Raw genomic sequence first — 19,444 nt, forward strand, 5'->3', positions numbered from 1 at the left:
GCTTTAGGAGGCGTCGAAGTCTGTCTGGAAGCCGTCTCTTGAGGTCTCTTCGAGCGATGGATGCCGATCGTCTCCAGACTCCCGCGGCATCCTTTAGCTGTGCACGAAGCACTGGGTTTGTCACTGAGGCGAATTGTAGAGAGCCTAGAACTCGTTCCTGCTGTCGTCTTGAAATGCGTTTGGATTTCAGTAGTCGCTTGACAGACCCTGCTATTTCCTTCCTTTTCTTCTGGGGGATGGAAAGGCGGTGTGACTGAAGATTCCAGTGGATTCCCAGCCACTGAAACTTCTGAGCTGGAGAGAGGCGAGATTTCTTCTCGTTGATCTTGAATCCCAGGTGTTCTAGGTACTGGGTAACTTCGTCGCAAGACTTTGTACACTCTTCGGGCGATGGAGCCCAGACTAGCCAGTCGTCGAGGTAGGCCATCACCTGGACGTTTCTTAGGCGGAGCTGTTGTACTATGGCATCCGCCAGCTTTGTGAAGATCCGAGGGGCCACATTGAGGCCGAATGGCATGGCCCGGAAGGCGTAGCTTTTCCTTTGGAGTCGAAATCCTAGGTAGGAGGAAGCGTGATGGTTCATTGGAATGTGCCAATAGGCATCCGCCAGGTCTATAGAGACCGTGTAGGAACCTTGAGGCAGAAGGGTCCTTATTTGTTGAAGCGTCAGCATCTTGAATTTGTTGTTCTCTATGAACTTGTTGAGGGGGGATAAGTCCAGAATGACTCTGAGCTTGTCTGAGTCCTTCTTGGGAACGCAAAACAGTCTCCCTTGGAACCTGGTGGACTTTACCTTCCTTATCACCTTCTTGTTCAAGAGGTCTAGAACATATTCTTCCAGAATGGGGGTCGATTGTTGGAAGAACCGCTGGAAGATTGGGGGTGGTTGCACCCAACTCCAGCCTAGACCGTTCTTGATGATGCTGTGTGCCCAAGGATCGAAGGTCCAACGATCCTGGAATTGGCGGAGTCTTCCTCCCACCGGAAGCACTTCATTGCTTCTGGTGTCCCGAGGACTTGTTGCCTCGGCCGCTAGCTCCCTTTCCTCCTCTACCTCTGGAGGGACGACGAGAGGCGTCTCTGCTTGCACCCCTGGACGAGCCTCTACCTCTGGCATGAAAGGTAGTGGTTGGCTGTTCAAAGGCAGGGGTGAAGACCGGTGACTGTGACAACACCGGTTGGGGGACCAATTGAAAGGTCTGTTGTGGTTGGGCAACCACTTGGGAGGTAGCGGGTCCCGGAAACTGACGTCTTTGTTGACGTTGCTGGGGTTTCGGTTTCTGAGGTTTCCTCTTAGGCTGAGGTCCATCGTCCTGAGAGGTTTTCCTTTTCCTGGACATGCCCCATTTGTGGAGAAGGTTCCTATTCTCCGTGGCGGCTCTGTCCGTTATTTCCTTGACAAGGTCCGAAGGAAACAGGTGCTTTCCCCAGATGTTGGAGGAAATCAGCCTCCGGGGTTCGTGTTTCACGGTGGCACCGACAAACACGAATTCACGACAGGCTCTACGAGCCTTTATGAAATGGTACAAGTCCTTCATTACCGTCAGTAAGTGGGATTTGGCCAGTACCATGTAGTGATCTGGTACTGCTGTGTCACAGGCCATAACTTCAAGTTGGACTTGATGAGAAAGAGACGCTGCAAGCCTCTCCTTCGTGTCTTGTTCCCGGCGAAGGAGGTGATCATTGAGCTTAGGGAGGTCTTCATTAAACTGACGTCCGGCAACGTCAGGATCAAGCCTACCCACAACGAAAGTATGTTGGACATCTTTCCATTGTCTAGTGTCAGGGGGCGTTACGATGGAGAAGGGTCTGCACTCCTCCAGTGCAGGGCAGGGTTTCCCTTCTTCCGCCGCCTTAAGGCATGCAGCCAAGGCCTTTTCCAAAAATGGAAGAATCGCAGTGTCGGGAGCGACATAAGTAGGATGCTTCTTGCTCAAGGCAGGAAGCTTAGAGCAGGTAAAGCCCCTGCTCTTAAATGCGGAGGCTAGCATAGCCTGGGCCTTAGCGAGATCGAACACTATCTCTTCCTTAGGTTCGGTCTCCTCCTTCGAGGCAGGTTCAGAACGAAGCCGGACGTAACAGTCCGGGTAGGCCTCGAAGCTTGGGAAGAATTCCACATCTTCCAACGGGACCGTGCCGATTTTGTCACTAACAAAGATCCTGCCGGTCGCAATAACCATATGCTCTGCATACCTCCACGGGTTGGCATGAGAGCAAGCTGGGAGATCCTTAACCGAGATCTTCTTCGGTTCTCTGGATCCAATCATAGACCTGATGGACTCCTGGTTCTCCTTCAGTCTGTCGTCCATGACAGCTCTAATCAGTCGGATCAGTTCTTGTGTAGAGGAAGAAGGATCCGGGGTCGAGGAGGTAGACGGAATGGACACATCCGTCGGTGTAGGAGTAGGCGGAGGGATGGACGAGGGAGTAGCTCCAATCTCCGACTCGGTGTATTCCACCTTGTCTTCGTCCTCTTCGGCTCCTTGAGCCATAAGCGTCTTCTCCGTGTCTTCCGAGACGTCAGAGATCTGTTCATCCTCTTCGGAATCCAGGCGACACTCGTGCATGGACTGAGCCATGACCACATCAGGTTCCACCGTAATTTGGACAGTTGGGATTGCTTCCTTTGGAACCACTGAATCAGGGGAGGCCTTAGGGAACAGCAGGGACCTCAGTTCTTCGGTGGCCAGGTACGGTCCAGTGGCATTCCTCTGAAAACCACGCACCCACTTGCGCAGTTTCTCACGAGCAATGTCTCTAACCTCCGCTGAGGGAGGGTTATGGAAGGCCTCAACTAGGTAGGCCTGGCAGACCGTACAATCCAGTGGATTCCAGAACTTCCAATCCCCTCTCTTGTCTGAGCAAGGGGCGTGAGTCCTGCACGCCGTATGTCCGTAAAACTGGGAGCGTTTCACGGCACAGTATGCGAAATCGCACTTCATCTGCTCCTCCTGTGGAAGAAAGAGAAAATGAGTATGGGGGAGTCATAGGAATGGCTCTTAAATTAAGTTAATATTAATCATTAATTTTAACTTATAAGGTGTGATGCATAGAGAGTGAAACAGTAAAGGAGAACACGCTCCATGCATCTCGCCCGGCTGGTTACCAAAGGCTTGGTCCTGGGATAATCCAAATGACCGAGATCATTGGATACAGTTTCCTAGGATTCCCATTATATTGGAACTCCATGGAAAGCCAAGGACAAGGTTGGGATCGAATTCATTCGGTTCCCAGATAAGAGCCAGAAGGTCTCATTAAGGGTAACTGCTTCTGGCAACCAGCCGTGCTAAGATGCACATAGCATGCTGGAAATAGAAGAATGCAAAGAGACAGCATGATCACTAATAGAGCAGTACTAGGTACTGATCTTAGAAGCAAAGCAGCTTATCTATTTGCCAGGTAGGGCTATCTTAGTCTTATGATAGCTACAGAGAGGGGGTGCAAGTATTCTTGACGCCTCCGGGGTATCCGGCAAGCCGCCGGCACGCCGGAGCCCGCTCCAGCATAGATTCTGGCATTAGAACAGACAATTTTCAAAAGTCAGTTAGATACCAGGATGGCGGCCGCCGGCACAACGGCGGCACGCCGGCAGGGAGCGGCGGCTCCGGCAGCCGGAGGATGCCGGATTGGTGACTGGGGTAAGGATGGTACAGGTAGTATCGGGTTGCCGGCAGTATATGCCGGCACTCCGGAGATCGACCGGCAAGCGGACGATTAGATAGGAGTAGGAGAGCCGCCGGTAGAAGCCGGCGGCAGCCGGCAGTCCCTCGGAACACGGGGGGCTGGCGGCAAGGGTAGGGAAGTCACCAAGAGGCAGGTATTGCCGGCATAAGAGGCGGCAAGAGACCGGCACCCAGATAGATAGAGAGACAGGGGGAGGGGGGAAGGATGCAGGAAGTACCTTCAGGGTTCCAGACATCCCTCCCCCTCCCTGAGGGGGAGTACCCATGATAGAGACAGGCTCTATCATCCATATGCAGGGGTCACTAGGGACCGGGAGCAGGTAGCCCAAGGGAGGACTAGGGAACACCCAAGATGGGGGGGGGGGGAGACTCCCTTATGCAGAGCTACACTAGGAACTAACCTTATAGGACACTATGAAGGTATATGTACCAGAGCGGACTGCACAAGGAAGCTCGGGTAGCCCTACTCATCCACCCTAAGGAGGAGTTGTAGGACAGGGGACAGATAAGTATAAACTAACCTAAGCATAGGCTAGGCTATACAAGAGATAGGTGGGGAGGGAGAAGAGAGGGGTCTTCCCAGGAAGGGTTTCTGTACCAGAGCGGCCACAAAGGGAAGGGAGGACACTCCCTAACCTAAGATTAGGCTGATCGGCTAAAACGGTGCAAGAGTACAGTTTCAGCAAGGAACAGAGAAACCTTCCTAACCCGACCTAGATCAGGGCTAAAAGTCCTGAACTAGGCAGGGAAGAAGACGTATCGCTATCGCAGGAAAGTCGCAGACTATCCTAGCCATAGAGGTAGGCTAGCCTAACCTCACTCTCAGACGCAATCCTAAAGGGGGTTCATTCCTTTAGGGAGGACTGAGAGGCGATATAATACTCTATTAGACAATGAATCCCTTTACTCAGAAAAGGGATCAAGGCTAATTAGAGGGAATGCCAAGGCAGGGGATGAAGGAAGCATATAGGGGTCCTAAGGTTAGGTTAGGCTAGTAAGAATCACTGACTAGCCTATCCCCTATATGGTCCCTGAAGGCGAAAACATTTGCATCACTAGTCAAAAGTATTGTATAATAATAATGCCACTATCTTCATAACTTAGTCTAGGATCACTGATAATTCATGCATGAACACTTGTATATAGGCTCCTGGCCTGGGGGCTATAGTAGCCGACTGGTATGAGGTCAATCGATGACCGATAAAAAGCGTCTAAACACGAAATAAAAGTTCCTAGCTATGAAGACTAAATAAACTAATGTATTCGATTAGTATATAAGGCCGGAAGCGTTGTTGTGGCTAACTAAATAAGACATGCAAAACAACAACGACGCCATAAAATGGCGGGTCCGGTAGAGGCACAGCCCTGCCACAAAACATCAATTATTTCGCAAAATAATATTTACTTTACGGCCAGAGCTTAATTAAACAATACTGGAACCTTGTACTCAACTTTCCAGAAGAAGGCGAGGCTGAAGGTAACGACATAGCGAAGATGCAAAACGATAAAGTTCACACAAGGGAAAATCCGTCTCAGTAGGGCAGCTACTAAACAAAGGATGGAGACGCTCGTGACGTCATTAGAGCAATGGCGTCCGTTTGTTTACGTCTCGAGTATCAGTAGTAGCCACGAGTGAGATTAGCTGTGGAACGGCTCCCAGCTATTCTTAGCCCTTACACACCGAAGCGTTAACTCTGTTCGGGGTGGAGATAGCTATGTGGCACGACCAGACATGCGTGTCCCCTGTTGTATTACGATGTCTTAAAGGGAAACCTTTGAGATACTCGCTCCAGAAGTTAGAATTCTGTGATAACCTGTGGTTAAATTCTCTGGGAATATCTTAGTAGTCTTATACCCAAGGAAGCTACCAAACAGGAACCTTCCATCAGGACGCCATGGCTTGAGCCCAAAAATCTGATTTGTCATTTCTCTCACTGACCCTTTCTCCTTGGTGAGTTTCTTCAATCATTCATGTTATAACACATCTGTATTTACAGGAGGGAAATCCCTTCAATCTAATGTTCTTTGAATGACTGTATTGTTGAGAATGGGACGAGTTCTTATTTTATTGTGGTTTGATGATGGGCAATAGGGGACAAACAATAGTACAGGTGTCATAGGTCTTTCAGAACGAGTTTGCTTTTTATTAAAGTAATGTAACTGTTAGATCTTAAACTAGGCAGGATCAAGAAATGACAGTCAGCGTTGTTTCGTATCTTCATTGCAACTGATGCTGCTGCATCATGCACAGCGGAAGGAAGTACAGATAGCCCGTGACGTAGACAATGTCACTTATGTGGGCGGAGCTTAGGCGCTGCAAGCAGCCTCATCTTACATCTCCCTCCCAAAATATTACAAGGGTAATATTTTCAAAACTTATAAATGACAATATCAAAAGCAGATATGACAAACAAAATTCTATACTTTCTTAATGTAAAACATCAGACATATAAGGAAAATCATAATCGTAATAATTAATGGTAACGTAGAGAGAGAGAGAGAGAGAGAGAGAGAGAGAGAGAGAGAGAGAGAGAGAGAGAGAACACACATCATCGACAGCATTAACGTAACCTCAAATGAAACTATAATTACATCAGCATTGTAAGATGTGCACTAAAATAGTCGTAAATGCAACACCAACTTAACTTAAAATTTCCTACAAAATATAATTTTGTAAATATGAAATCAATGCACGTCTGTGCAGCAAAATAAAACAGAATTTTTCATTTTATAAATGCAAGATCAAAGCAGAGATAATTAAACATAATCAGTCATCCAGACAGGGGCCTCTCTCTTCCTTGGAGGCCGTACCTCTGGCGCTGATGGGGGAAACTTAGGCTCATGACCCACTTCGTCGTTGCAATATATAAGGGTTTGTGACTGAGAAAACTTTAGTGGTTTGTGTGTGTATGAAATATATTTGATTTTATTTTTTTCTTTTGTATCCCTCAAGCCCCCCTTTTTCCAAAAATGTCTTAATGTGTTATTGTTCCTTTCCAGGTATTGACAGCAGCCCCTACACTCAGTAGGGAGTGTAAGGGAGAGCAAATTTAGAATATTTCCTGTTATCAGTCTGTACTAGTCTGTGATGCTGTTCTATATCCATACCTTGTAACTAGAAGTAAGCTACTGTGTTGCTATATGAGTGTGTGTCATGAACATTAAACAGTTAACAGCAGCTATGGAAATGGCATATCTGGTCAGAGGCCCAAGAAGTGAATTCCGATGTTAGGAAGAGGGTGACTTTTGAGTTTAGTATGAATTCAGACTTATTCAAAACCCCTTCCAAGATTGAGAGATTTCATATGTGCTGTTGACAAACTTGTCGAGACATTATAATGGGGGGCCCGCACAGACCTGGACGACATAGTATGCGGCTGTACTTTTCAGAAATTAGGACTGTTTAAGTGACTTTGCATCCCAATGGTGGACGGGAGATTGATGAGAACAGTATTGATTTAGGGAAAATTGTGGTACTGTATTTTTCACTGTTATATGTTCTTTATAGATGGCATACTGGTACTTGCCCAAATAGATACACGGTTAGAAGTGCCCCTGGTTATACTTGAACTGTATAGGAACACTTATGAGTGTTCCCCCCGTGGAAATCTTGTTTGTGAAATGTGTTTATTTTGTTACCTGGATGCTGAAGTTTTACGAAAGGGATGCTAATTTTTCCTTTGGTTATTTATTCTAATTGATATACTGTAATATTATTCCTATTAGTTTTTCCAAATTAACATTTCTTGTTTTTTATGTATACAGTACATCTCATTCCAGTTCCTTAGACCACTGAGTTCCCCTACTCAACCACTGTTTTTTAAGATCTCTTAAGTACCGTAACTTATCATAATTCTTTCCTCCCACACTGTGTCCCGTAATTAATTAAACAATATTTCCTTTCGCCTAATGTTCTTATACTTGTACTTAGATCAGCAAGCAAAAGGGAGGAGAAGCAAACGGGTAAGTCAGGTTCTAGCTGGGTCCCCTTGCCCAGTATAAATCAAGGGGTGGTGCCCAGTACTCAGGTCTGTTGAACTGTTACTCAGGTTTTTGGGTATTCCACTGTTGTATATTTTTTGTGTAGTGAACGTCGGGTTGTGGTCGGCATTCGGACACTAGGCAGTTCGGGTGCTACCTCTGGCCACAGTCCGCAAACCACTACATCGTCGGTAGGAGTGGCTCCTCTTGTCTCATTGACGGGCAGTTCAGTGACCTTGAGGTGTCTTCTGTTCCTTATGGACGGACGCCCACTACCATCTAGTCTAACGATGTACTGTCTATGAGGTCGTTGCTAGACTATGATTCCCAGCCTGTCCCAGGCCTTGGTCATCTGGTTCTGAATCCTAACGTGAGTGCCTGGCTGTAAGGGCGTTAGCCTCCTGTCGCTGCCGCTTTCAATTATCTTCTCATTTTTCTCTGCTACTTGAAGTTCTCTTTTTCTAATGGATTTTCTCCAGTGTTGGTCTATCATATAGTTGAGTTTCGCCGACAGTACACCATCCCGTAACTGTCTCCCAGTTGCCAGTTGCGCCGGAGATTTATTTATACCTCTTAAAGGCGTGTTCAGGTATTGTAGCATGGCCAATGATACCTTGTCGTTATCGAGGCTTCCAGTCCCACTGATACTTGTTCTAATTATCCTTTTCGCGGACTTAACCGCGGCCTCGGCTCTCCCATTTGACTGCGGATAGTGGGCCGAATATAGGCGTATGTCAACTCTCCATCTCCTGTAGAAGGTCATCATCTCTTCACTCACCAGGTTGGTTCCGCCGTCGGTAGACAATTGTTCGGGTGCTCCCCATCGAGTGAAGTAATGCTTAAGTTTTGTCAGGACCTTTGCAGACGAGGTGCCATTGGGGAAGTGGGCTATTTCTAGCCAGCCTGTAAGCCTGTCACAATATGCCATATAGATGCATCCTTCGAGCTGAAACAGGTCCATGACAGTCTGTTGGAATGGATACTCTGGGGCAGGGGTAATTTTCATGACTTCAGCAGGAAGTGATGGTGCGTGGGCGTCGCACGATGTACATCGTGAACGATGATGCTGGAGGTCACCCTCGATGCCTGGCTAATAGACCGAATGTCTCACTCTCCTCAACATTGTATCTATGCCTTGATGTCCAGCATGGAGGTTGGCGGTTATCTGGTGACGGAGCCCTTCGGGAATGACAAGGCGGATGCAGTTGTCGTTGAAACAGTATGTGACCAGGTTGCCAGATATAGAGACGTTCTCTGATGCCGTGGAAGGGCCTCAAACATGCAATTTCTTGAGATTTCTTCGGGTTCCAATCCCCTGCATTCACTCGAGCAACTAGCAGCTGATATGCTGGGTCGTCCAGGGCTGCCTCTTCAACAGTTTTCTCGTCTATAGTGCACTGCTCCTGTAGGTTTTCTGCGATTGCTTACACCATAGCAATCGTTAATTCTTCGTTGAAGCTCGCATCCTGTCTATCTGGTGTCGTCCTCAGGGTAGGAAAACGAGAGAGAAAGTCAACCTTGCCTTTTTTAAGCACCAAGCCACTGCAAGGGCTTCCCCCTCCACAGCTGCATACCCAGACTCGGCGGGCGTGAGGAACAGACTGCCATAAAGTGCTATTCTCCAACCATCTCTACAACAGAAGGGGGTTTCGACGGAGGTACAACTGCAATATTGTTGGAGGATGACGAAGCCCACCCCCTCCTTACTCCAGTCAGTGACTGCAACAGTCGGCCGCAGCTTATCGTAGTAGGTGAGGCCGTCCTTGGCCAACTTGCAGACGATGTCTTGCACTTGACGAAACTTTTCCTGAAGGTGCTCATCCGAATAAACCTGTTTGCCCGAGGGCTTCTTTAGCAGGTCTCTAAAGTGGGTCATGATGGGCGTCGCAAGAATAGCGGGTCCTGCAACACAAACCTGGGCACCAGTGTCCGGCACCGCTCGGTCGCAGGACCACTCTCCCAAGTTGGCCAAGCATACATCAACACGAATAGTGGGTTGTGGGGAGGGCCCATTCCGCAACCTTGCCTCTGCCGCCACAACTACTACAATCACTGCACCCGCTATGTCCGACTCCTCGGCCAGACCACTAACGTTATTCCTGGCACTCCGCCCTCTGCAACACTTCTTCAGGTGACCGGTTTTACCGCACCTGTAACATGTCGTTCTTTTTGCGGGACATGAAGAATACCCAGGGCTATGACGAGTACCACAATTACCACAAAGATGCGATTGTACTTTTACAGAGGTACTCCTGTCACACTTAGCAAGGGCGGCTGCCACCTCCACCTAGTGTTCCTCCTCGAACCCACCGAGAGCAGCCGCTCTAGGGGAGCTGCTAAGCCATGCCCTATTACGAAGGGCGTCGTCACGGGCGCCCTCGAATGCACTGCACATGACTCTAAGGGAATCGATATCACGGATATTATTGCATGATTGAAACACTTGCCTTTTGAGCACTTTATCACTTAGCACTACTATGAGCTTGCGCAAAAGCATATATTTGATAACTCATGATTGCAATTAGGGCATGTGAATGCACAATCAGTAGCCTTTTGCGTACACTTGATAAAATAATCATTGAAGAACTCACTAGGCTCTTGGGCCAAATAAAAAAACTCGAGCCACTGCACCGCTTGGTTAGAAGCTTTCACTACCATTTGCTTAACCGCATTGAATGCCCCTTCAGTAGACAGGGCACTCCACTGGGCGTCAGTATACCTAGAATCAAGGGCACGTTGCAATATCGGAACAATGCAGCCTAATATGGTGAACTGCCTCGATAGGCTTCAACTTACAAAGTTGCAACCAACACTCCATTGACAGTTTCCAAGACCTGAAGGCTGCAGGGGACACCTCAGCCTCGCACTTTTCCGGAGCTGCAGACGAAGGGATCCTTGGTTTGGGGGACATCGGTACCCCGGAGTGACAACGCTGTTATCTCGGCCTGAAGATTCTGGATGGCTTGTTGCTGGGTTTGCAACACTTGGTGAGCCTGCAGCACGGAAGCCGGCGACATCCTGACGCCGGTTCCTGTCCTTGCAATCCTGTCCCTAGGGGATGCAAATGAGGGTCGTCTCGACGGTGGTGCCATGCTGTGCCACGGTTATTACAGTAGGTCCTCTTAAAATCCTACTCACTGCGCCATGTTAGTTCTTAAACTAGGCAGGATCAAGAAATGACAGTCAGCGTTGTTTCGTATCTTCATTGCAACTGATGCTGCTGCATCATGCACAGCGGAAGGAAGTACAGATAGCCCGTGACGTAGACAATGACGTCACTTATGTGGGCGAAGCTTAGGCGCTGCAAGCAGCCTCATCTTACCGTAACCAAATTGAGAAATATTCTTCCTAATAGAGTAGTTGAATTTGTAAAAGCTCAAACTCGCAGCAAATGATTTTATATTGAACAGGCTGACACAAGTCTTTTTGGGCTCGGGCCATGTTGTCCTGATGGAAGTTCCTTCAAAGTAGCTTCCTAGGTTATATTTAACTACAGTGATATATCCCAGAGAATTTGACTTAAGGTATCCAGAATTCTAACTCCTGGCGCTAACATCCCTGGCTTTTGCCTTTAGGGATATCGCATAATATCAGAGGACGTATTCTTGACACACCACATGGCTATCTACCCCCCTAATAGCGTTTCTGCTTCGAGAGGGGAAAGTAGCAAGAATTGTAGAAGCCTATTAAGGCATCGCTTCTACTCCTACTACTGTTGAGTGCCAGTATTAAGTATCGTCCCAGCGCCATCTTGTCATTCTTTCTCTCGTAGCGATACTAACTCGGTGTTTTCCCTGTGCTTTCTCGTTATTTTGGATTGCTTTATCTGCTATGATGCTTTCTCCAGCTTCATCTGCCTCTGGAAAGTTGAGTATTATCTTTAATTTTTATAAATGTAAGCTCTTGCCAGTGTTTTCCTAGATTCAAGGTTTAATTAACGTAACAAGAGCTGTTGCCTAACCGGAGGCGTCATGGACGCTGTCGTTCGATATGCATGTGTCATTTAGTCAGCCAGAAAGACCTTCCTGGTATTTGTTCCATAACTGGAATACAAACCACGCTATTTAAAATGGGTATTACTTTCGGCGTAGCTGAAAGGACGAGCCATTAAAATTTTAACGAGGGCCTACTACCCCACCGCTAGTTACCAGGGGGTAGGGAGGTTAGTTAGCTACCCTCCCCCCTCACACACCTGTGTGGTAAGCTCACTTTTACTTTGGCTCGGGTGGTGATCGGACGTGTCCGCTTTCACCCTCGCCTCTTTGACAGCCATTAATGCTTTTTGTCTTTTTACTTGCTTTTTCTTATACTTGTGATATATGTATAAACATTCTTTTTGTTTATGTATATATTTGTGTATAGAAATGTAGTAAGTTTTCGTTTCAGTGTTTGTGCTGTGTGTGTAGTGTACGACAACATCACCGGCTTAGTGCTAGGCCTCCTCGGTTCCACGTTGTGGTGTACGGCCTCTCCCTCTTGGTCCTTCGGTTTTTCCTTCGGCTTTTCTGTTAACTCGGCCGCCGTGGGGAATAGTCATCGCTGGACTTTCTTCATTCATCTGTTATCTTTGCTGTTCCTCCTTTCCTACGGGGAACTTGGATTCTCAGCGAAGGGAATGGGGGAGTTTAATTTGCCTACGGTCTCTCTCTTCTCGAGGTCGTTCACCCCTTACCACTACTACTACGTACAATTACGGAAGCTCCTCTCCTGTTGCAGGTTGGGTTGCTATTCCGTTTATTTGTCTCAATTATTTTTAATGAAATCTAATTGTATTATTTTAACTTTTCAGCTTCTCTGTGGAGAACACTTTCCTTTGGGGGTCAGTGGTTCTTACTATTTGTGATCATTCTTAGATGAATTACATAATTATAATTCTGTTATAATTCTGTTTTTGTTACAGTTCTCCGTCCTGCCCCTTCTCCCGTGAATGTCATTGGGGGAGGAGGGCGCATACTTAATTTTTAATTCTTATGTTTTGCTTTTCCCTTAGGGCTACTCTTCGGACCTCCTCCATGGGGAATTTCTGTTAAGTAATTATTTAACTTTATTTTCCCAGTCAACTATGCAGTTTTTTCTTATTTGACTGAAGTGTGCCAACAAAGCAGAGCTGTCCTGTTTGTGCCTTGGGTGTCTGCTGTCGCTGCCGTCTCTCTGGGACATTGTCATGGGCATTATCCCTTTTCTTAGAAGTCCTCCCGTGATAACTGTCAGAATGCTAAGGAGGTTCGCCTCCAGGGGTAAGTAACTTCCCTTCCGAGGGAGGTTCCCTTCCCAGGTGTGAGAACTTCCCTCTGCAGAGGGGGAAGTTCTCATACCTTAATATTCCTGGATGGGTTTTCCTGGTCCTTAGCCGGTTATGCTCTTGGTGCTGAGCGACCGCACTTGTAACCATGCTCGAGGAGCTGAGCGGTTGCAAGGCTGGGCGCATGAAAACCTCAGGTGGCTATGCTCTTGGGGCTGAGCGGTCGCATCTGCAGCTTTGCTCAAGGGGCTGAGCAGCTGCAGGATCAGTCTGGTGATCTCTCTTGTTTGCGAGGGAGGCCACTCTTAAGGACTCATCTTCGGAGGATTGCTCTTCAAGTCTCTTCTACGAAGTGTTCACCTCTCTTGTTCGCGCGAGAGGCCACTCATAGAGACCCCTCTTCGGAGGATTGTTCCTGATTAGACCAGCCATCTCCTAGACCTGCCGACCTGCCGTCTCCGTTCCTGGCTGCTGACTCTGTGGGTGCCCTTGCACCCCGTTATCCAACGGGCACCTTTCCCTTCGAGACAAAAGGGGCTTTCTCACATTGTGAGTAAGTCCCTCAAGCGCCAAGTATCTCCTGCGCGCCAACGTTCTCCTGCGCGCTTGCGCGTAATGCCTTCTGTTCCTGAGACAGACATCCTGTTCCAGGGACTGCCCGCAAACGTTAACCTGTGCATCAGCGCACATCGTTGGAGTTTCCTGATAGCGCACATGCGCTCACTGGTCAGCCTGCGAGTGTCTCCTAGTCTCTTCTGCGAAGGGCCCCTCTCCCGTTCTCGAGTATCTAGCAGATCTTCCAGTGTTGAGCCAGCTGACCTACCGATCTTCCAGCTCTACCTTGCACTGCAACGAAGGACTTCGGCTCTGGACTCTGAAGCAGGCCTGCCTACGGTCCTCATCGAACGATGACCGCCCCTTTTTAAGGACGCATCCCAGTTCCTGATCGTCCTGTCAGCTGACCCTGCATCCTAGCGCGCTAGCCGATTATCTTCTTATGCCAACAATCTTCGTACGCGCGTAAGTGCCAACGATCTTGAAACGCCGACGATCTTCTTGGCCGACGATCTTCTTTCGCGCACAAACGCTGACGATCTTCCTATGTGCGTAAGCGCCAACGATCGTTCACGAGCGGGCACCGATGGTTTCCCGCGCACACTCGCCAATCTTCTACGCGTGCGAGCGCCGACAATCTTCTAGCACCCACGATCTTCTAGCACCCACAATCTTCTAGCACCCACTATCTTCTAGCACCCACGATCTTCTAGCACCCACGATCTTCTAGCACCCACGATCTTCTAGCACCCACGATCTTCTAGCACCCACGATCTTCTAGCACCCACGATCTTCTAGCACCCACGATCTTCTAGCACCCACGATCTTCTAGCACCCACGATCTTCTAGCACCCACGATCTTCTAGCACCCACGATCTTCAAGCGCCAATGATCATCTTACGCGCTGACGATCTTCAAGCGCCAATGATCATCTTACGCGCTGACGATCTTCTTCGCGCACAGGTACCGATGGTCTCCCGCGTGCGCGCCAATAGTCTTGTGCGCTTGCGCGCGCTGATGGTCTTCCGAGCGCGCCAACAAACTCCTATGCAATGCAGCACGCTCCAACATTCTGGTCCACATGGGCTCTTCATTCTGATCCTGCACATCAATATGATTCCCCCTCTTATTGAGAGAATGCCTTGATGAAGTCATTGAGCTTCAGCACGGCATTTGATTCTCGTGCTGAATCTTGGTGATGAGTAAGAGGGCTCTCGAACTTCGGGAAATTGCTCCCCCAGTTTGAATCTAAATTTCTCTTTCATCATTTTCTTCTGCTTAATATTTGTTCATTTATTTATCTATTTTTTTCTATTTTATTTAAATGGCGTGGATATTTCCACATTCGTTATTACTGCCTGCTTAGATGAATGGGAGAAGGTTTCACGGTTGGGAGGTATTCGCATTCAAAGCTATATATGAGAGTATTGGATGATCTCGCCCATCCCAAAGATGGTTTCGACCTTTTTGGCGGAACTACTCTCAGGGGTTGGGTCATCGGAATCCAGGGGGATCCAATCCTTGAGGTGGGACTCTTGGCTTTTGGCCGGAAGCCCATCATTACAGGTATAGGGAGGATGATTCCATATTTCCTTGCTCTCAGTCCTAACAGGCGGGTTTAGCTTAACACCTGTGCCTCTATATCTGTTTTGATGCTATCCTTCGGGTAGGGTATGGAGTGGACCATATGGGAAGTATACTCACATTGTGCCGAGTGGAGAATACAAATTTCCTTTCCAACGTATGATACTTTCTTATGATTCTCAAGCAGGTAAAACTGTTGATATACGATATCCTAGAGGGAAACCTTTAGGGTACTCGCACCAGAAGTTAATTCTGTGGTAACCTTTAGTTTAATTCTCTGGGAATATCCACTGTAGTTAAATATACCCTAGGAAGCTACTGAAGGAACCTTCCATCAGGACGTCATGGCTTGAGCCCAAAAAACCCTCTTTAAAATTCTAATGGCTCGTCCTTTCAGCTACGTCGAAAGTAATACCCAATTTAAGTAGCTAAGGTTTGTATAGTTAGGAAAAATACAAACCATCTCCGAATTTGTCACATTTCCCTTTAATAGATTTTATTATTTAGCCTTTTTAGCCAGGAAACTTTATATTATGCCGATAGTATTGTGGTTTCGGCGATTTATATACCGATCCTCACCTACGCTAGGCTTCCTAGCCTAGGCGTCTAGCCTTTACTTTCATGCATGATATAATTTTCCTGGTGTGATAATTTATTGAAGCTTCAAGCAATATTTTATACATATAAGATATTGCTGCAAAAATTTTTCTCTTCCAAGATAGTATACGAGAGTTTCGGTGATTAGGTAATCGTTTCTCACCGTGCCTATACTACTAGCCTAGGGGCTTTAGTATACTTTCATACATGTCCCCGATTGCTCTTGTATTGTCTTATTAAGTGGAGACTGACACCTCCTAGTCTTTTTAAGCCATGCTAATCTCCCTAGGAGATTTAAGACCAATCTCTTCTCCCTCTTGAGTTTGCCTAGGCTGAACCCTAGTCGGCTTTACCTTGAATTTCATTCGGGTAAATCTAGGCTAGGGTGTTTCTGCCCCCTCCCTTAACCGCAGATCCTGGTTTTGGTTTTGGGTCAGAACATCAGAGTATTCCGTCTGGTCGGTTGCCAGCTGGCTTGGTGAATTGAATTCCCAAGTCAGGTTAAGTTACCGACGCAGGAGGCTAGACCTCTTCCTACCATCTGAGACAGTAGCAAGGGTGCTGCCATCTCATTCTGTTTTAGGCTAACCCTAGGCTAAGGAATCGAATTCCCTGCCCCCTTTGGGTAGTTCTTGTACTGGAATGGAGTCTTTTTAGGTGAGGTAGAACCTGCTGGCTCCTACCTCACCTAAAGGACCCTCACCCCTCCCTTTGCTGTCCTTAAGTGATGGCCTACCCTTCACATATCTTTGGCCATCATCCTACAATCGACCCTAGTGTCGGTAGGTTGTGGGATTGACTCGGGTTCTCTGTCTGCTGCCGGCAGAGATTCCCCACCCCTATCGAGTGTTCTTCAGTCCTCTCTTTGTCTGCCTTCCATAGCCTTGCCGGCAGAGATCGGTCGGGTTGCGATTGGATGGAAGCCTGAGTGTAACATTTCCCCCTTCCATATGAACCCTCATTCCGGATGGAGGGCTGTAAGGTTGAGCCTTTACATGCCCCTCCCCCCCCATCCATGCTCTACAGACATACAGACTGACATGCTTTCTCTCTTACTACTAGTATCCTGGGTCCTAGCTGCCAGCGACCATGAGGCCGCCGGCAGCTGGCTGGTTTGCAGACCGCCGACAGATTGTACTGCCGCCGAATGTTATGGGTTGTCGACGATCGGCGACCCATCGGCCAACTGCCGACAACTGGTGGAACGATTCTGGCGACATCTCTCTCACCGCCGAATGTCTGCAGCCCACTACCACTAGAAGGCAGTACACCTTCTTTCTTAAACCCAGGAACTAACATGCCGGCGTATGCCGACATGTCCTACAGTATATGGCTGTATAGTGGTCAGTAAAATTGCAATATTGATCATACTGCAATAAGAAAACCACTGTATAGTTTTGTACGGTAGCCCATACATTTTCTAACCTACAGTGTTTCATGGGCAGCCTATTGTGAGACCACTTGATATAAAGAAAGAGAGTTCTTTCTTTAATTTACAGTGATCACTACATTCAATCCCCAATATTGAATTCCAGAAGACTGTGTTATGTTAGACCTCTATATATCCTGAGGATAAAGGTCTTCTATTAATATTTCTATCTTTAGAAATATAGTACCCCAAAATTCAATTTTGAGGGAGGTCATAGCAATTGGCTGGACAGGTAACACATGTAGGTCTTTCCTTCTTCCTTTCTAGCTTATCTATCCTAAGCTAAAATTATACATAACATTGTATGATGAATTTTGTGAGATAATTCACCGAATACTCATCTGCCTTTCCTTTCTCGACAGGAGGACCATCCTAAGTGTGGAAATAACTTCTGTAACGTTCGCAGCAAGAATTCTGTGGCCATGGACTGTGCAGGACGCACGCGTGCTGCGCAGCGACGAAAAGTTCTCTGAAGTATTGGGACCCCCAAGTATGTGACGTATGTTCAAATCTGGTTACTGAGATTTTTGATGATTAAAAGTAGAGTCAAGGGATGCAGCAAGAGAGAAGCTGCGTAAATGGGTCAGAGGTTTTCAGAAGAATACCACTGGCCCATACCTTCCTGATGAAAAGATGAGGGCCTGTCTTTTCCCTAGGACATCTTCGGATGCAGTCATCCCGCAACCTCAATCAGAGATCCCCCTCGTCCAGATTCCGATAGAATCTGATGTCTCGGATGCCATGGACATCTAGCTAGAAGACATCATGTTGGCTGTTTCTGAAGAGACGGAACGCAATCTTCTAGCCAAAAAACAGGAGCAGGAGTCTGAGTTACCTCCTGAGGACGACGACGAAGGAACCGAAATAATTTTGGTTTCATCAGCTCCGGTGGCAGAGCCAGTCCCTTCGACATCCTCCTGCCCCTCAATTGGATAATATTAGCCAAACCTTAACCTCTATCCTGTCTGTTTCAGGATATGAAGAAGCAGTCTACCGAGAAAGGAGCTGCACTTCGATCAGAGATGCACAAACTCGTGGCTTCCCGTTTAGCTCTGAAAAAGCTAAACGTTAAGGACCTTCCCCATTTCTTGGATGTCAACCCATGGAGGCATACAGAGCACATACCAATGTCAGGAGGGAAGATCTTCCTCTCCGACAAGCTGGGTACGGTCCCCGTGGAAGATATTGAATTCTGGCCCAGTAAAGGGGCCTATCCTGACTGCCATGTTCGTCTGAAGATGGAACCTCCCTCGAAAGATTTTAGTCGATTGTCCTGGTTTTAATCTTCATAGGAGGACACATTTACTCCAGGACAAACCTTTAAGAGATATACTGGGGGAAAACTGTAATACCCTGAACTTGAGAAAATTTATACAAAGTATTGGGTTATATTACGAGCTATAATTGATTTTATTTATTTATTTATTTTACCCTTTTAATCCCTATTTATTTCACATCTAGATTTTATTGTATGAAAGTGTTGCGATTTGTATTAAAGGTTAAAATGATACTAAATGGTGTGAGTATACAGATATGATTGAATGATTTTTGTTATATAGCGCTGAATGGCCTTTGATGCCCCAGTGCTTGGCTTAATACCTAAATCCTATATTCAGTTCAACCTCCTCGAAAGAGAAGACAGAGCCGAAAGAGGTCATAATACTTGACTTCCCCAAAGCTCAGGCCTTGTTCACTAGTACTTTGAAAGAGAGGGCCTTCACTAGTTCCAAAGTACTGGCTCTCAGTAAGGAGCACCCTTCTTTCATTGCTGCTTCTTAACGTGCCTTCCCCTTTATGGAAAAAGGGTTCAAGGCAGTAGAGGCAGAGAAACCTTGCCCCACACTCGAAGAGTGTAGGCCGTTCTCCCTTGCCCATAAGATGATGCGGACTGGAAGGATGTCTATAGCACCTTCTCAGTCGGGAAGTTGGAGGCTGACATTGCCGGACGTCAGTTCGGAGAAGACCTCCCTAAGTTGTTGGACTTCCAACTGCGCAGGGAGCAGGAAACGAAGGAAAGACTTGCTGCCTCAATGTCTCATCAGACTGGACTGGAGACAATGGCAAGCGTCTCCCAACCCCAGATATGTACATGGTCTTTGCCAAGGCTCACCTGGCAACAGTCACTAAAGACCTGTACAACTTTATTAAAGCCAGACGGGCTTGTAGAGAGTTCGTGTTTGCCTCGGCTGCGGTAAGGCACGAACCAAGTTGATAGCTTCCAACATCTAGGAAAAAAACCTTCCCAAGTGAAGTGGTCAAATAGGTTGTCGACAAAGCTGCCACGGAGAATAGGAATCTTCTCCAAAAGTGGGGTTTGTCGGCAAAGAGAAAGTCTTCACCAGATGAGGATCCCCAACCCAGAAGGAAGACTAA

At 47.3% G+C, this 19,444-nt stretch overlaps 1 long non-coding RNA gene across 1 annotated transcript in view; it reads left to right on the forward strand.

Annotated features, from left to right (window-relative positions):
• Positions 1-5,593: 5,593 nt before the first annotated feature.
• Positions 5,594-19,444, forward strand: part of LOC137638218 (uncharacterized) — a 28,569-nt gene continuing 14,718 nt past the window's right edge. The window contains exon 1 of the long non-coding RNA XR_011043895.1: positions 5,594-5,634. This is a non-coding gene — a long non-coding RNA (uncharacterized lncRNA). The remainder of the gene's footprint in view (positions 5,635-19,444) is intronic.

This window comes from Palaemon carinicauda, chromosome 3, assembly GCF_036898095.1.
Source record: "Palaemon carinicauda isolate YSFRI2023 chromosome 3, ASM3689809v2, whole genome shotgun sequence".
Taxonomy (NCBI): Eukaryota; Metazoa; Arthropoda; class Malacostraca; order Decapoda; family Palaemonidae; genus Palaemon; species Palaemon carinicauda.